Consider the following 19,430-nt stretch of genomic DNA (forward strand, 5'->3'; position numbering starts at 1 on the left):
GAGTCGTACTCGTCGTGATCCAAATCACCGGAGATCCTAGTGCCGAACGGACGGCACCTCCGCGTTCAACACACGTACAGCCCGATGATGTCTCCCACGCCTTGATCCAGCAAGGAGAGAGGGGGAGGTTGAGGAAGACTCCATCCAGCAGCAGCACAACGGCGTGGTGGTGATGGAGGAGCGTGGCAATCCTGCAGGGCTTCGCCAAGCACCACGGGAGAGGGGGAAGAGAGAGGGAGGGCTGCACCAAGAGGCAGAGATCAGATCGCGTGTTATGGGCAGCCCCATGCCTCACTATATATAGGGGAGAGGGAGGAGGGTGCGCCCCCTCTAGGGTTCCCACCCCTAGGGGGGCGGCAGCCCTAGATGGGAAACAAGGGGCAGCCAAGGGGGAAAGAGAGGGAGGCGCCCCCTAGGGTGGGCCTTAGGCCCATCTAAGCCTAGGGTTTCCTCCTTTTTTTCCTAGCTGCCCCTTGGGCCTTGTGGGAGGCGCACCAGCCCACTCAGGGGCTGGTCCCTCACCACTCTTAGCCCACGCAAGCCTCCGGGGTTGGTGGCCCCACTTGCTGGACCCCCGGGACCTTCCCGGTGGTCCCGGTACGTTACCGATAAACCCCGAAACTCTTCCGGTGACCAAAATAGGACTTCCCATATATAAATCTTTACCTCCGGACCATTCCGGAACTCCTCGTGACGTCCGGGATCTCATCCGGGACTCCGAACAACATTCGGTAACCACATACAAACTTCCTTTATAACCCTAGCGTCATCGAACCTTAAGTGTGTAGACCCTACGGGTTCGGGAGACATGCAGACATGACCGAGACGTTCTCTGGTCAATAACCAACAGCGGGATCTGGATACCCATGTTGGCTCCCACATGCTCCACGATGATCTCATCGGATGAACCACAATGTCAAGGACTTAATCAATCCCGTAAAGAATTCCCTTTGTCTAGCGGTACGATACTTGCCCAAGATTCGATCGTCGGTATCCTGATACCTTGTTCAATCTCATTACCGGCAAGTCTCTTTACTTGTTCCGTAACACATCATCCCGTGATCAAGTCCTTGATCACATTGTGCACATTATGATGATGTCCTACTGAGTGGGCCCAGAGATACCTCTCCGCTTACACGGAGTGACAAATCCCAGTCTTGATTCGTGCCAACCCAACAGACACTTTCGGAGATACCTGTAGTGTACCTTTATAGTCACCCAGTTACGTTGTGACGTTTGGCACACCCAAAGCACTCCTACGGTATCCGGGAGTTGCACAATCTCATGGTCTAAGGAAATGATACTTGACATTAGAAAAGCTTTAGCATACGAACTACACGATCTAGTGCTATGCTTAGGATTGGGTCTTGTCCATCACATCATTCTCCTAATGATGTGATCCCGTTATCAACGACATCCAATGTCCATGGTCAGGAAACCGTAACCATCTATTGATCAACGAGCTAGTCAACTAGAGGCTTACTAGGGACATGGTGTTGTCTATGTATCCACACATGTATCTGAGTTTCCTATCAATACAATTCTAGCATGGATAATAAACGATTATCATGAACAAGGAAATATAATAACAATCAATTTATTATTGCCTCTAGGGCATATTTCCAACAGTCTCCCACTTGCACTAGAGTCAATAATCTAGTTCACATCGCCATGTGATTAACACTCACAGGTCGCATCGCCATGTGACCAACATCCAAGAGTTTACTAGAGTCAATAATCTAGTTCACATCACTATGTGATTAGCACTCAATGAATTCTGGGTTTGATCATGTTGCTTATGAGAGAGGCTTTAGTCAACGGGTCTGAACCTTTCAGATCCGTGTGTGCTTTACAAATCTCTATGTCATCTCCTAGATGTAGCTACCACGTTCTATTTGGAGCTATTCCAAATAACTGTTCTACTTGGAGCTATTCTAAATTGTTGCTCCATTATACGTATCCGGTATCTCTACTCAGAGCTATCCGGATAGGTGTTAAGCTTGCATCGACGTAACCCTTTACGACGAACTCTTTTACCACCTCCATAATCGAGAAAATTCCTTAGTCCACTAGATACTAAGGATAACTTTGACCACTGTCCTGTGATCCATTCTTGGATCACTCTTGTACCCCTTGACTGACTCATGGCAAGGCACACTTCAGGTGCGGTACACAGCATAGCATACTGTAGAGCCTACATCTTAAGCATAGGGGACGACCTTCGTCCTTTCTCTCTATTCTGCCATGGTCGAGGTTTAAGTCTTAACTTCATACCTTACGACTCAGGCAAGAACTCCTTCTTTGACTGATCCATCTTGAACACCTTCAAGATCATGTCGAGGAATGTGCTCATTTGAAAGTACTATTAAGCGTTTTGATCTATCCTTATAGATCTTGATGCTCAATGTTCAAGTAGCTTAATCTAGGCTTTCCATTAAAAAACACTTTCCAAATAACCCTATATGCTTTCCAGAAATTCGACGTCATTTCTGATCAACAACATATATTCATCAGAAATTCTATAGTGCTCCCACTCACTTCTTTCGAAATACAAGTTTCTCATAAACTTTATATAAACCCAAAATCTTTGATCATCTCATCAAAGCGTACATTCCAACTCCGAGATGCTTACTCCAGTCCTCAGAAGAATTGCTGGAGCTTTGCATACTTATTAGCATCTTTCAGGATTGACAAAACCTTCCCGTTGTATCACATACAACCTTTCCTCAAGAAAATCGTCGTGGAAACAATGTTTTGACATCCTATCTGCAAGATTTCATAAATAATGTAGTAATCTCTAATATAATTCCAACAGACTCTTAGCATTGCTACGAGTGAGAAAGTCTCACTGTAGTCAACTCCTTGAACTTGTCGGGAAACACCTTAATGACAAGTCAAGCTTTCTCAATGGTGACACATACCATCATTGTCTGTCTTCCTTTTAAAATCCATCTGTACTCAACAGCCTTACGACCATCAAGTAGTTCTTCCAAAGTCTACACTTTGTTTTCATACATGGATCCTCTCTCGGATTTTATGGCCTCGAGCCATTTATCGGAATCCGGGCCCACCATCGCTTCTCCATAGCTCGTAGGTTCATTGTTGTCTAGCAACATGACTTCCAAGATAGGATTACGTACCACTCTGAAGTAGCACGCATCCTTGTCATCCCACGAGGTTTGGTAGTGACTTGATTTGAAGTTTCATGATCACTATCATAAGCTTCCACTTCAATTGGTGTAGGTGCCACAGGAACAACTTCCTGTGCCCTGCCACACACTAGTTGAAGAGACGGTTCAATAACCTCATCAAGTCTCCACCATCCTCCCACTCAATTCTTTCGAGAGAAACTTTTCCTCGAGAAAGGACCCGATTCTAGAAACAATCCCTTATTGCTTTCGAATCTGAGACAGGAGGTATACCCAACTGTTTTGGGTGTCCTATGAAGATGCATTTATCCGCTTTGGGTTCGAGCTTATCAGCCTGAAACTTTTTCACATAAGCGTCACAGCCCCAAACTTTTAAGAAATGATAGCTTAGGTTTCTCTAAACCATAGTTCATACGGTGTCATCTCATCGGAATTACGTGGTGCCCTATTTAAAGTGAATGTGGTTGTCTCTAATGCCTAACCCATAAACTATTGTGGAAATTCGATAAGAGACATCATGGTATGCATCATATCCAATAGGGTGCAGTTATGATGTTCGGACACACCATCACACTGTGGTGTTCCAGGCTGTATTAGTTGTGAAACGATTTCCACAATGTCTTAATTCTGTGCCAAACTCGTAATTCAGATATTCATCTCTATGATCATATCATAGATATTTTATCCTCTTGTTATGACGATCTTTCAACTTCACCCTGAAATTACTTGAACCTTTCAATAATTCAGACTCATGATTCATCAAGTAAATATACTCAATATCTACTCAAATCATATGTGAAGTAAGAACATAACGATATCCACTACACGCCTCAGCACTCAATGGACTGCACACATCAAAATGTATTACTTCCAACAAGTTGCTTTCTAGTTCCATTTTACTGAAAACGAGGCTTTCAGTCATCTTGCCCATGTGGTATGATTTGCATGTCTCAAGTGATTCAAAATCAAGTGAGTCCAAACGGTCCATTTGCATGGAGTTTCTTCATGCATATACACCAATAGACATGGTTCGCATGTCTCAAACTTTTCAAAAACGAGTGAGCCCAAAGATCCATCAACATGGAGCTTCTTCATGCGTTTTATACTGATATGACTTACGTGGTAGTGCCACAAGTAGGTGGTACTATCATTACCATCTTTTGGCATGAACATGTGTATCACTACGATCGAGATTCAATAAACCATTCATTTTAGGTGTAAGACCATTGAAGGTATTATTCAAATAAACAGAGTAACCATTATTCTCCTTAAATGAATAACCGTATTGCGATAGACATAATCCAATCATGTTTATGCTCAACGCAAACACCAATCTTGATGGTAGAGGGAGCTTGCGATGCTTGATCATATCAACATTGGAAACACTTCCAACACATATCATCAGCTCACCTTTAGCTAGTCTCCGTTTTATTCCGTAGCTTTTATTTCGAGTTACTAACACTAAGCAACCGAACTGGTATCTAATACCCTAGTGCTACTAGGAGTACTAGTAAAGTACACATCAACACAATGTATATCCAATATACTTCTATCGACCTTGCCAGCCTTCTTATCTACCAAGTATCTAGGGTAATTCTGCTCCAGTGGCTGTTCCCCTTATTACAGAAGCACTTAGTCTCGGGTTTGGGTTCAACTTTGGGTTTCTTTACTAGAGCAGCAGCTGAATTGCCGTTTCATGAAGTATCCCTTCTTGCCCTTGCCCTTCTTGAAACTAGTGGTTTCACCAACCATCAACAATTGATGCTCCTTCTTGATTTCTACTTTCGTGGTGTCAAACATCGCGAACATCTCAAGGATCATCATATATGTCCCTGATATATTATAGTTCATCACGAAGCTCTAGCAGCTTGGTGGTAATGACTTCGGAGAACTATCACTATCTTATCTGGAAGATCAACTCCCACTTGATTCAAATGATTGTTGTACTCAGACAATCTGAGCACAAGCTCAACAATTGAGCTTTTCTCCCTTAGTTTGCAGGCTAAGAAAATCGTCGGAGGTCTTATACCTCTTGACGTGGACACGAGCCTGAAATTCCAATTTCAGCCCTCGAAACATCTCATATGTTTCGCGATGTTTCAAAACCGTCTTTGGTGCCTCAACTCTAAACCGTTTAACTGAACTATCACGTAGTTATCAAAACGTGTATGTCAGATGTTCGCAACATCCACAGACAACGTTCGAGGTTCAGCACACTGAGCGGTGCATTAAGGATATAAGCCTTCTAAGAAGCAATGAGGACAATCCTCAGTTTACGGACCTAGTCCGCATAATTGCTACTATCAACTTTCAACTAATTTTTCTCTAGGAACATATCTAAACAGTAGAACTATAACGTGAGCTACGACATAATTTGCAAAATCCTTTTTGACCATGTTCAGGATAAACAAGTTCATCTTATGAACTCCCACTCAGATAGACATCCCTCTAGTCATCTAAGTGATTACATGATCCGAGTCAACTAGGCCGTGTCCGATCATCATGTGAGACGGACTAGTCAACATCGGTGAACATCTTCATGTTGATCGTATCTTCTATACGACTCATGTTCGACCTTTCGGTCTTCTATGTTCCGATGCCATGTCTGTACATGCTAGGCTCGTCAAGTCAACCTAAGTGTTTCGTGTGTGTAAATCTGGCTTACACCCGTTGTATATGAACGCCTGAATCAAACACCCGATCATCACGTGGTGCTTTGAAACAACGAACTGTCGAAACGGTGCACAGTTAGGGGAAACACTTTCTTGAAATTTTAATGAGGGATCATCTTATTTACTACCGTCGTTCTAAGCAAATAAGATGTATAAACATGATAAACATCACATGCAATCAAATAGTGACATGATATGGCCAATATCATATTGCTCCTTTTGATCTCCATCTTCGGGGCTCCGTGATCATCATCGTCACCGACATGACACCATGATCTCCATCATCATGATCTCCATCATCGTGTCTTCTTGAAGTTGTCACGTCATCTGTTACTTCTACTACTACAGCTAATGGTTAGCAATAAAGTAAAGTAATTACATGACGTTTATGTTGACACGCAGGTCATAAATAAATTAAGACAACTCCTATGCCTCCTGCCGGTTGTCATACTCATCGACATGCAAGTCGTGATTCCTATTACAAGAACATGATCAATCTCATACATCACATATATCATTCATCACATCCTTTGGCCATATCACATCACATAGCATACCCTGCAAAAACAAGTTAGACGTCCTCTAATTGTTGTTTGCATGTTTTACGTGGCTGCTATGGGTTTCTAGCAAGAACGTTTCTTACCTACGCAAAAACCACAACGTGATATGCCAATTGCTATTTACCCTTCATAAGGACCCTTTTCATCGAATCCATTCCGACTAAAGTGGGAGAGACAGACACCCGCTAGCCACCTTATGCAACTAGTGCATGTCAATCGGTGGAACCAGTCTCACGTAAGAGTACGTGTAAGGTCGGTCCGGGCCGCTTCATCCCACAATGCCGTCGAAACAAGATTGGACTAGTAACGGTACGCATATTGAACAAAATCAACGCCCACAACTACTTTGTGTTCTACTCATGCATAGAATCTACGCAATAGACCTAGCTCTGATACCACTGTTGGGGAACGTAGCAGAAATTCAAAATTTTCCTACGTGTCTCCAAGATCTATCTATGGAGAGACTAGCAACGAGGGGGAGGAGAGTGCATCTACATACCCTTGTAGATTGCTAAGCGGAAGCGTTCAAGAGAACGGGGTTGATGGAGTCGTACTCGTCGTGATCCAAATCACCAGAGATCCTAGTGTCGAACGGACGGCACCTCCGCGTTCAACACACGTACAGCCCGACGATGTCTCCCACGCCTTGATCCAGCAAGGAGAGAGGGAGAGGTTGAGGAAGACTCCATCCAGCAGCAGTACAACGGCGTGGTGGTGATGGAGGAGCGTGGCAATCCTGCAGGGCTTCGCCAAGCACCACGGGAGAGGAGGAAGAGAGAGGGAGGGCTGCACCAAGAGGCAGAGATCAGATCGCGTGTTATGGGCAGCCCCATGCCTCACTATATATAGGGGAGAGGGAGGAGGGTGCGCCCCCTCTAGGGTTCCCACCCCTAGGGGGCGGCAGCCCTAGATGGGAAACAAGGGGCGGCCAAGGGGGAAAGAGAGGGAGGCGCCCCCTAGGGTGGGCCTTAGGCCCATCTAAGCCTAGGGTTTCCTCCTTTTTTTCCTAGCTGCCCCTTGGGCCTTGTGGGAGGCGCACCAGCCCACTCAGGGGCTGGTCCCTCACCACTCTTAGCCCACGCAAGCCTCCGGGGTTGGTGGCCCCACTTGCTGGGCCCCCGGGACCCTCCCGGTGGTCCCGGTACGTTACCGATAAACCCCGAAACTCTTCCGGTGACCAAAATAGGACTTCCCATATATAAATATTTACCTCCGGACCATTCCGGAACTCCTCGTGACGTCCGGGATCTCATCCGGGACTCCGAACAACATTCGGTAACCACATACAAACTTCCTTTATAACCCTAGCATCATCGAACCTTAAGTGTGTAGACCCTACGGGTTCGGGAGACATGCAGACATGACCGAGACGTTCTTCGGTCAATAACCAACAGCGGGATCTGGATACCCATGTTGGCTCCCACATGCTCCGATGATCTCATCGGATGAACCACGATGTCAAGGACTTAATCAATCCCGTATACAATTCCCTTTGTCTAGCGGTACGATACTTGCCCGAGATTCGATCGTCGGTATCCCGATACCTTGTTCAATCTCATTACCGGCAAGTCTCTTTACTCGTTCCATAACACATCATCCCGTGATCAACTCCTTGATCACATTGTGCACATTATGATGATGTCCTACCGAGTGGGCCCAGAGATACCTCTCCGCTTACACGGAGTGACAAATCCCAGTCTCGATTCGTGCCAACCCAACAGACACTTTCGGAGATACCTGTAGTGTACCTTTATAGTCACCCAGTTACGTTGTGAAGTTTGGCACACCCAAAGCACTCCTACGGTATCCGAGAGTTGCACAATCTCATGGTCTAAGGAAATGATACTTGACATTAGAAAAGCTTTAGCATACGAACTACATGATCTAGTGCTATGCTTAGGATTGGGTCTTGTCCATCACATCATTCTCCTAATGATGTGATCCCATTATCAACGACATCCAATGTCCATGGTCAGGAAACCGTAACCATCTATTGATCAACGAGCTAGTCAACTAGAGGCTTACTAGGGACATGGTGTTGTCTATGTATCCACACATGTATCTGAGTTTCCTATCAATACAATTCTAGCATGGATAATAAACGATTATCATGAACAAGGAAATATAATAATAATCAATTTATTATTGCCTCTACGGCATATTTCCAACATTTATGTATAATCCTTTTATTAATTATCATGACGTCATCACTCGTTTTTGTCGGTAATCAATCCTTCATTTTTTAATTTCGTAGCCCCAACACATTGAATCCTATAGATCCTTCCTTTTAATTATCCTACCTTTTTATCTTAAATCCTTCGAGTAGAGTTTATCAAGACGACAATCTTTCTTTTAGTTATTCCACTGGTTTACGCATAATCCTTTATTTAATTAGCCACATCCGTTTAAATTTTCTATTTAAGCCCACAATTCTTCCTTTATTAGCTCATTCGCTTAATTAGCTCGCCCTAAACATGATGACTGCCACTCGTATATTTAGAGCGAGTTGGGATTAGTAAATGTGAAAGGCGCATAGGTTGTTGTTTGTTACATCGAAGAGCTAGACATGAGGTCCTGTGTTCAATTCCCACAATGTTGATTTATTTTGACGCAATTATTTTTCACACAGGTCTCTATGAAAGTCCATAAAAGGCCCATCAACATACAAGTATCTGGCCCAAATCACTTAACGTGTGTAAACCAAACAAAAAGGACCAAACCAAACTAAGAATACCTATTCCCTTTAATAGTAGGTATATAGATATAGATGTGACTGCCTACAGTCTTCAACGTTCAAAAATAAATAAACACCGTGAGCAGCTCACCTGAAGCAATATGACGCCGGTCCCATCGAAGCTGCACTGGAGACAATCCCTGATGTCCTCGAAGAACACCTCAAGCATGTACCTCTGGGAATCATGATTCAGGTACAGGTCTATGCGCCGCTTCCCCGGGATGACCTCCACGCAGACGTTGTCCCAAGTGTCGGCCGCCTCGAATTCGTGCTCGGCCATGCGGTTGCCGACAAGGAGGCGGGCGTCGGCCATGCGGAGAGAAAGGTCGGGCACGCGGGGGAGAAGGTCCGCGGGGGCAGGGGAGACGGAGAGGAGGGAGCCGAGGAAGCGCGATAGGCGACCGGAGGAGGCGAGTTCGGCGGCGAGGGTTGCGGTGGCGGTGGAATCGAACTAAACGCTCCCATCGCCTCGACTTAACCAGCCGCGTCGGGCGGCGGCGATCTCGCAGGCGTAGGCTTCGCCGGCAGTGGCGACGGCGGAATCGAGGAATGCTAGGAGCTCCTTAGTGACGGCGGAGGGCGGGATATTGGAGACCCGCACCGTCGCCGTGAAGACGGGCGTCGACACCGCCGTCGCCATTGGAATGTAGTGGGGACAGAAGGGTTTGGTGTTCCGGCGTGCTCTTGGGGGTTTGTGTACTCCGAGCAGGTTTATGTGTATAAGTGTCTCCCATGGTCTCAGAATATATATATATCTCTACTTCTAATAAAGCAGTTGGTAAAATTAGTTTAGGTTTTTTTTGTCTCCTCACTTTTGTCTGAACATTTTCATCCCCTCCTTCCACCCCACTGGTTTATTTTCATGTCACCCTCTCACGCAACGAAAAAATCAAAACAAATCAAAACTTTCCATGTTGTGGCAAGTTATTTAATAATGTCTTTATGTGAAAGAATCGATCGCGATCAATCTCTAAAGACCAAATCTAAATTAATTAGCCTTACCTTAAATCATCCAATTACATTAATTAGGAAACAAATACACATTAATTAGGAAACAAATCGTCCAGGGTTTTTTTGTCCCACCACTTTCATTCGGGTTTTTTTGATTGGTTCTTTTGTCCCCACCCCTCCCCCCACCGGTTTAGTTTTGCAACACTCTCTCACACAACGAAAAAAAACTGAATAGATCAGAATTTTCCATGTTGTCGCAAGTTATTTAATAATGTATTTATGTGATGGAATCAATCGTGATCAATCTCTAAAGATCAAATCTAAATTAATTAACCTTACCTTAAATCGCCCAATCACATTAATTAGAAAACAAATAAGGAAATTTAAGAAAATCTCTACTTCTAATGGAGCAGTTGGTAGGATTGCGTCCAAGGTTTTTTCGTCCCACCACTTTTGTTTGTTTTTTTCGACTAGTTTTTTTTCGTCCCCTCCCTCACTCCACCCGTTTAGTTTCGCATCACCCTCTCACACAACGAAAAAAATCTGAACGGATCAAAACTTTCCATGTTGCCGCAAGTTATTTAGTAATGTCTCTATGTGAAAGAATCAATCACGATCAATCTCTAAACACCAAATCTAAATTAATTAGCCTTACCTTTAATCGCCCAATCACATTAATTAGAAAACAAATAACCAATTTTAAGAAAATTAATGTGTAAATCATATAACAAAGAAATATCTACTATTCGTACCAATGACCGCGTCCTGCCCTCCCTTCGGCGACCCACCCCGCACGATCGGTTCCTTCCCCCCTCGCTCCCACGTCGATAGCCCCTCGTGAAAAAAAGCCCTCCAAGAAAAATAGGATCCCTCCCGATCCAACTTCTCTCACTGACCAAGCCCTATCCCCATCCCAATATGGTCACCGCCACAATTGTCAACGTCGCCTACCCTCCTCCATCTTCTCACGAGCGTCGGGACATGGCTGTCCTCTAGCAATGTGCCGCCCACCCACCGACGCCGCACACCTACGACGACGATGTACCGCATGAGACCCAGCGACTCGATGCGAAGCCCCGGGCTACTTCTCCAATGGCGTCCGCCGTTCGTCGGCTTCGTCCTGGTCTTGAAGAAACTTTGGATGCTATGGAGACACTTTAGGTGCTGTAAGAAAGCAACTCCTTTTTATTCCCTAGTATGACTACCTGTCAGCGACGAGTCTTTATAAGTTTCTTATCATGACTACGAATTGACTAAATTCACCTCTAAGTAGTACTATAGGGAAGCAAACTCTTTTTTGTCCTAGTAGGACTGCCTATAGGTTCGTTTGTGTCAAGCCGAGAAACTAACACGAAAACATGAGGCAACTTTAGTGCTACATGCAAGCAACTTCACTGCACTATGTGTACATGTGAATTTTTGTAACATTATCCCAACTTGCCTATCGTGGCTACTCAATTTCCTAGGTTGATGCTCAGTTGCCTATAAATACAATAAAATTTCCCATGATTGAAGCAGAGTTGCCTGCTAATAGTAATTAGTTGCCTATCGTGGCTACTCAATTGCTTATAAATACTACTAGATCATGGATGGCACGCGTTGCTGCGCCCGTCTATTTGTAATACTGAATGTTAGTGTTTGATACAAATATGTGGAGGCATTATATACCTAAACATTAAGCAATAGTAATAGCTACAAGACACCAATGCTAGTGTTTTGAAACATAGCACACTTTGTATGGTAGAAGTATCAATGCTGCATTGAGTTTGTTTGCAGATAGGTTTAAGAGTGAAGACAATAAACACAAAGGTTATTATGAAAAATAGGAAAGAAATAGTTCTAATGGGATATGAAAGGCTCCTTCCTGATTTAATGGCATATTATTTTTCGACTGCCGAAATAACAGTTTACAGGAAACTATTGCTGGATAGCCTTATAATATACTACAAAATTATTTCTAAGAGCAGTCACAACACTTCACATGCCAACTTGAAGGCAAAGATTTACCTACGATGAAAGATTGTACCCTTTTTTGTTAATCAATGGCAGTTCGGAGGAAGAAAAGGCGAGTTCAAATGTTAACAGTAGCAAGATCATAGAGGAATGTAGTTTACCTGCTTCCATTTGTAGCAATGGAACCACAAAGACTTACATGACCTCTGTTTCTTTACTTCGTCTTGCAGGTTTGACAAATGCACACTTTTTTATCAACCCAATCACTTGATGCTACATAAAAGTTAGATTAAATACTTCAAAGGTCAGATAGTAGCCACTAAAAGATTAGAGATAATAATATAAATGTAAGATCACATATCACATCAACAAAGATAAAATCTGTGACACCAAGATGGTTAATTACTCATATACTACGTGTTGATGCATCTAACTTTTTTGACATCACTATAGGAGGGCAACACTGTTACAAAGGATGACTGACTGATGAAAGGTGCACAGAAACCATCATATTTACTCAGTATTACATGGTGCAATTAACTTTGCAGCCATTAGTAAATTTCTCATGTACACAATGGTGCATTTAACTTTGCAGTGCCACATTATTAGCAAAGGCACTTGAGAGGGAAACTACTATTCGCTTGGAAGACATGAGCACAGACAACTAAGTCAGATTGGTTTTTTAGCAAGTGTATGCACGACAGACAACACCGGCACTTTAGAAGGTCAGGTCTTCAATTAAAACAGATGTGCAGATAGTAAGTACTTACTACAGAAAATATGTCCTTGTTAAGCTGAGATCTCAATCAATACAGGCAAGAACTCCACCGACCCGAGTGTTGTTCTTGACAGTGAGCATGAGCATGAACCAGGGGGGGCATGCTGAACTCCTCCTCCTTCCCCTGCTGCCACAAAAGAGAGAAAGAACCAACCATGACAGTTAGGTGCGGCAAGAAGGTCTGGCTCTTAGTTAGTTATGGGCGTTGTCGGATGCTCAAGTCGATGGGTGGTCCCTCCGCCATTGACTTGACGGCTGGCTCGTGGGGCAAAGTGCGGTGATCTGCACGCAGAACAAACCAAATCAGTTGTGGCAACATGTACCTTGTATTGTTGCAGCGCAGTACATACTTCAAAAATCATATATGGCAGTCATTCTATTCCAATTTCCAACAAAATGTGTTACACTATTAAGGAAACAAACTTTTAATTCCAATTTGTAATTTGTTGTCGATAATTCTGACAATTTATGTCACAATATTGAAGAGTCGGCTCCACAAAATACCCTTGTGCATAACCCTGCTATTCTCCTGATATGTTGCAGCTTTGTTAGACAAATGAGAACAAATAGGCATCATCTTCTTGCAGTGAAAGAGCAACCATGTATCAACATGAACCTTTGGATGCAAACTTAGTGCAGGAATCAATTTATCTAGTCTCTTCTTTCCAACGGATATATATATATAGAAAAATGGGTTAATACTCCTAGGAGTACATACTCCCATGCCCGTGTCTCTCCTTTATTACGTGGGAAAAATTTAGCCGAAACGACCAAACTCATTGCTCCGATTTTCTAGGTGTTTTTATATGCATCGTTGGACCATCCTATAAATTTGAGTCCTTATCCATCTATCCCGTCATCTCATTTGTGGCCTGCGGCGGCAGCGGCGACGGCTGGCACGGCTGCAGCGACAGCGGCGACGGCTGGCATGACAGCGACTGCGGCGGACTACATCACCCTCCTAGAGAAGGAGCTCGCTCGGCAGCAGCCTCCATTGGCAGTTGTTCATCCTCTCATTGATTGGATCCAGTCTTCTGAGAATTAGTATTCAATCTGCTGCAGATCTTTTGAGAAACACAAAAGAGGATCCGATGTAATACAAAAGGAGCATGATCCATTTTATTCCAGAGGTACATTCATGTGTTATCAGTTGGGGCCCAGCTTTCATTCTGACGACAACTTCTCCATCTCCCCAACAACAAACAGTATTTCTTGTGGATAAGTGGAGGAGGGCGGAGGCCACGGTACACATGATGTTCTTGGTCACCGACCATCCTCTAGGTGTTGACCTGAAGTAATTGTTTTTTGTATCTATCCTACATGATTTCTGCAAGCGGTTTCCTTTTGCCATTTTTTGTGACCTGTGGAAGTGATGAATGTTATATCTACCGAGCAGTAGCATCGATGGCCAAGGGTGCAGCGCAAAGATGACAGCGGCCGATGGTGGTCTGACCTCCTGTAATCAAGCACATGTCGTGACGCAAACTTGAACGTGTTCACATAGCCACCACTGATGCATATACATGAATGCTTTATCATGTACTGTATGAATGGAACGACTATAGCGGGTTTCTTTGCACTTTTGCAAACAAGCCATTTTTGTTACCAGTGATCAAACATGTGCATACTTCTTATTACGTGTATACGTATACTCTTTTTTGGTGAATAAATTCTTATGCGAGCTTACCATACTAATTTTTCTTTTTCTTAATAACACGGTATATACTCTTTGATAAAAAAAAGTATATAATTGATAAATAATGTGGTATATACTCTCGGATACAAAAATAACATATATACTCAATCACAATTTTGCAATATATATACTCTCTTGTATAACGAAGACATATATTTCCTCACAGATGATGTAAGTATATACTTCTTTAGAAAAAAAGTATATACTCCCTCAAAAAAGATGTGTTGCATACTCTCCCATAAGATATTAAGTATATACTTCCTCACAAATGAAGCTGCACGCACTTACTCACAACATGTAGTATATACTTCCTCAAAAAAGATCAGGTATATGCACTTTCATAAAACAGAAGCATATACTTCTTAAAAAATGTAGTATAAACTATCTTGTAGAAAAATAGAGTATATACTATCTCACGGCAGAAGCATATACTCCCATATCTACAGAAATAAAAAGTATAATACTCAATACAATAGGATCAGGGTAGTGTAGACCCGTCAAACAACTAACAACCAGATTAGATAAATAGATTAGCATGCACCATTCCTTCTTTTTAGGGAGTAGCTATGCATACAAACTTAATTTGTTAGTCTTTTTTACTAATTAGCACGTCCACACCTTTAAACCTTATCCATTGTGAGTGAGAGTACATACTCTTGGGAGTACAAAAGAGAAGTCCCCGATTCTCCCAAAAACAGGGGATGAAGATGAGAGGTGGGGGCTCTAGAAGGGGCTCCGGCAACCACGGCCAGGTCCTCACGCACTGCGGCTGACTGGATCGATCGGCCCCCGATTCAGCCACATCCCACGCCGGATCCCTTCGCAAGCCTCACCTCAACTTGATCCCCACCCGTGCCTTGGCTGGATTGACCCAGATCGCCCGCGTCGCCGCATCGAGCGCCTCCGAGTGCATACAGCGCGTGATCTAGTGATGAGACGTGGCCCCCTGGAGCAATGAGGAGCGGTGGGTGGATCGGAGAGGCAATGAACGGTGGACGACGAGGAAGCCTCATTCTCCGAGGCCATCTCAGGCAGCGCCGTCGGAACAGAACAGGTCGCGAACCTGTTTAGGGTTTGTCTGTGGCGTTTCACCCTGTGCGCTGTGTTGGATAGGACGGTAGAAAAGGCCATGATGGTAGAAAAGGCCCAAAAGGCCAGTAGGCCCAATTAAACGTGAGACAACCAAAAAAGCCATCGGAGCAGCAGCCCACAAAGCCCAGCACAGCCTGACGCATGAGTTAGCGCTTGCCTACGAGAATTAGGTGGTACTAACAGTGAATCCGATGGCCAAAAATGATTAAAAGTGTCGATCTAACGGCTAGAAATGCTAATGCCTGAGAGGGCTGGAAGGGTGCTCAGTTTTAATATATCCAAATGAATTGTCTACCATTGATGCCATATGAGAATAATGGTGGTTCTATTTATATGAGAGACATGTTTTATGGTCATGCCCCGTTGGTCAATGGTTTATTCTTATTAAATCTCGAACGTGATGTTACACATATTCATAGTGTGAATGCCAAAAGATGTAAGGTTGATAATGATAGTCCCACATACTTGTGGCACTGCCGCCTTGGTCACATTGGTGTCAAACGCATGAAGAAACTCCATGCAGATGGACTTTTGGAGTCTCTTGATTATGAATCATTTGACACGTGCGAACCATGCCTCATGGGCAAAATGACAAAGACTCCGTTCTCCGGAACAATGGAGCGAGCAACCAACTTATTGGAAATCATACATACTGATGTGTGCGGTCCAATGAGCGTTGAGGCTCGCGGTGGTTATCGTTATGTTCTCATCCTCACTGATGACTTAAGTAGATATGGGTATGTCTACTTAATGAAACACAAGTCTGAGACCTTTGAAAAGTTTAAGGAATTTCAGAGTGAGGTTGAGAATCAACGTGACAGGAAAATCAAGTTCTTACGATCAGATCATGGGGGGAATATTTGAGTCACGAATTTGGCACACACTTAAGGAAATGTGGAATTGTTTCACAACTCACGCCGCCTGGAACACCTCAGCGTAATGGTGTGTCCGAACGTTGTAATCGCACTCTATTAGATATGGTGCGATCTATGATGTCTCTTACCGATTTACCGCTACCATTTTGGGGTTATGTTATAGAGAATGCCGCATTCGCTTTAAATATGACTCCGTCGAAATCCGTTGAGATGACACTGTATGAATTGTGGTTTGGGAAGAAACCTAAGTTGTCGTTTCTGAAAGTTTGGGGATGCGATGCTTATGTCAAGAAATTTCAACCTGAAAAGCTCGAACCCAAATCGGAAAAATGCGTCTTCATAGGATACCCTAAGGAAAATATTGGGTATACCTTCTACCTCAGATCCGAAGGCAAGATGTTTGTTGCCAAGAATGGATCCTTTCTAGAGAAAGAGTTTCTCTCAAAAGAAGTGGGTGGGAGGAAAGTAGAACATGATGAAGTATTGCCTCTTGAATCGGAGAGTAGCGCAGCTCAAGAAAATATTTCTGTGGTGCCTGCACTGACTAGAGAGGAAGTTAATGATGATGATCATGAAACTTCAGATCAAGTTGCTACTGAACTTCATAGGTTCACAAGGACACGTTCCGCACCAGAGTGGTACGGCAACCATGTCCTGGAAATCATGTTGTTAGACAATGGTGAACCTTTGAACTATGAAGAAGCAATGGCGGGCCGGGATTCCGACAAATGGCTTGAAGCCATGAAATCCGAGATAGGATCCATGTATGAAAACGAAGTATGGACTTTGACAGACTTGCCCGATGATCGGCGAGCCATAGAAAATAAATGGATCTTTAAGAAGAAGACAAACGCGGATGGTAATGTAACCATCTATAAGGCTCGGCTTGTCGCTAAGGGTTATCGACAAGTTCAAGGGGTTGACTACGATGAGACCCTCTCACCCATAGTGAAGCTGAAGTTTGTCCGAATCATGTTAGCAATTGCCGCATTCTATGATTATGAGATATGGCAAATGGACGTCAAAACGGCATTCCTTAATGGTTTCCTTAAGGAAGAATTGTATATGATGCAGCCGGAAGGTTTTGTCGATCCTAAGAATGCTGACAAGGTATGCAAACTCCAACGCTCGATCTATGAGTTGGTGCAAGCATCTCGGAGTTGGAACATTCTTTTTGATGAGATGATCAAAGCGTTTGGGTTTACGCAAATTTATGGAGAAGTCTGTGTTTACAAGAAAGTGAGTGGGAGCTCTGTAGCATTTCTCATATTATATGTGGATGACATACTACTGATGGGAAATGATATAAAACTCTTGGAAAGCATAAAGGCCTACTTGAATAAGTGTTTTTCAATGAAGGACCTTGGAGAAGCTGCTTACATATTAGGCATCAAGATCTATAGAGATAGATCGAGACGCCTCATTGGTCTTTCAAAAAGCACGTACCTTGACAAGATATTGAAGAAGTTCAATATGGGTCAGTCCAAGAAGGGGTTCTTGCCTGTATTGCAAGGTGTGAGATTGAGCACGGCTCAATGCCCGACCACGGAAGAAGATAGGGAAAAGATGAGTGTCATCCCCTATGCCTCGGCCATAGGGTCTATTATGTATGCCATGTTGTGTACCAGACCTGATGTAAACCTTGTCGTAAGTTTGGTGGGAAGGTACCAAAGTAATCCCGGCATGGAACACTGGACAGCGGTCAAGAATATCCTGAAGTACCTGAAAAGGACTAAGGATATGTTTCTCATTTATGGAGGCGACGAAGAGCTCGTCGTAAAGGGTTACGTTGATGCTAGCTTCGACACAGATCTGGATGACTCCAAGTCACAAACCGAATACATGTATATTTTGAATGGTGGGGCAGTCAGCTGGTGCAGTTGCAAGCAAAGCGTCGTGGCGGGATCTACATGTGAAGCGGAGTACATGGCAGCCTCGGACGCAGCACATGCAGCAATCTGGATGAAGGAGTTCATTACCGACCTAGGAGTTATTCCCAATGCGTCGGGCCTGATAACTCTCTTATGTGACAACACTGGAGCTATTGGCCTTGCCAAGGAGCCCAGGTTTCACAAGAAGACCAGGCATATCAAGCATCGCTTGAACTCCATTCATGAAAATGTTCAAGATGGAGACATAGAGATTTGTAAAGTGCATACGGACCTGAATGTCGCAGATCCGTTGACTAAACCTCTTCCACGTGCAAAGCATGATCAACACCAGAACTCTATGGGTGTTCGATTCATCACAATGTAACTAGGTTATTGACTCTAGTGCAAGTGGGAGACTGTTGGAAATATTCCCTAGAGGCAATAATAAAAAGGTTATTATTATATTTCCTTGTTCATGATAATTGTCTATTGTTCATGCTATAATTGTGTTATCCAGAAATCGTAATACATGTGTGAATACATAGACCACAACGTGTCCCTAGTGAGCCTCTAGTTGACTAGCTCGTTGATCAATAGATGGTTACGGTTTCCTAACCATGGACATAGGATGTCACTGATAACGGGATCACATCATTATGTGATGGACAAGACCCAATCCTAAGCATAGCACAAGATCGTGTAGTTCATCTGCTAAAGCTTTTCTAATGTCAAGTATCCTTTCCTTAGACCATGAGATTGTGCAACTCCCGGATACCGTAAGGGTACTTTGGGTGTGCCAAACATCACAACGTAACTGGGTGGCTATAAAGGTACACTACGGGTATCCCCGAAAGTATCTGTTGGGTTGGCATGAATCGAGACTGTGATTTGTCACTCCGTATGACGGAGAGGTATCTCTGGGCCCACACGGTAGGACATCATCATAATGAGCTCAATGTGATCAATGAGTTGTTTATGGGATGATGTGTTACGGGAACGAGTAAAGAGACTTACCATGACGAGATTGAACAAGGTATCGGTATACCGACGATCGAATCTCGGGCAAGTATCGTACCGATAAACAAAGGGAATTGTATAC

The 19,430-nt window shown here is 43.7% G+C and overlaps 1 long non-coding RNA gene and 1 pseudogene across 1 annotated transcript; one reads left to right on the plus strand and one right to left on the minus strand.

The window, feature by feature from the left end:
* LOC119359560 overlaps positions 1-9,755 on the minus strand; it is a 33,063-nt pseudogene extending 23,308 nt beyond the window's left edge.
* Positions 9,756-13,780: 4,025 nt separating this feature from the next.
* On the plus strand, positions 13,781-14,488 carry LOC119359561. The gene is made up of 3 exons (XR_005172589.1): positions 13,781-13,927; positions 14,004-14,091; positions 14,194-14,488. It is a non-coding gene; the product is annotated as an uncharacterized LOC119359561 (long non-coding RNA).
* Positions 14,489-19,430: the final 4,942 nt, after the last annotated feature.

The sequence above is a fragment of the Triticum dicoccoides genome, chromosome 2A (genome assembly GCF_002162155.2).
Source record: "Triticum dicoccoides isolate Atlit2015 ecotype Zavitan chromosome 2A, WEW_v2.0, whole genome shotgun sequence".
NCBI classification, from domain to species: Eukaryota; Viridiplantae; Streptophyta; class Magnoliopsida; order Poales; family Poaceae; genus Triticum; species Triticum dicoccoides.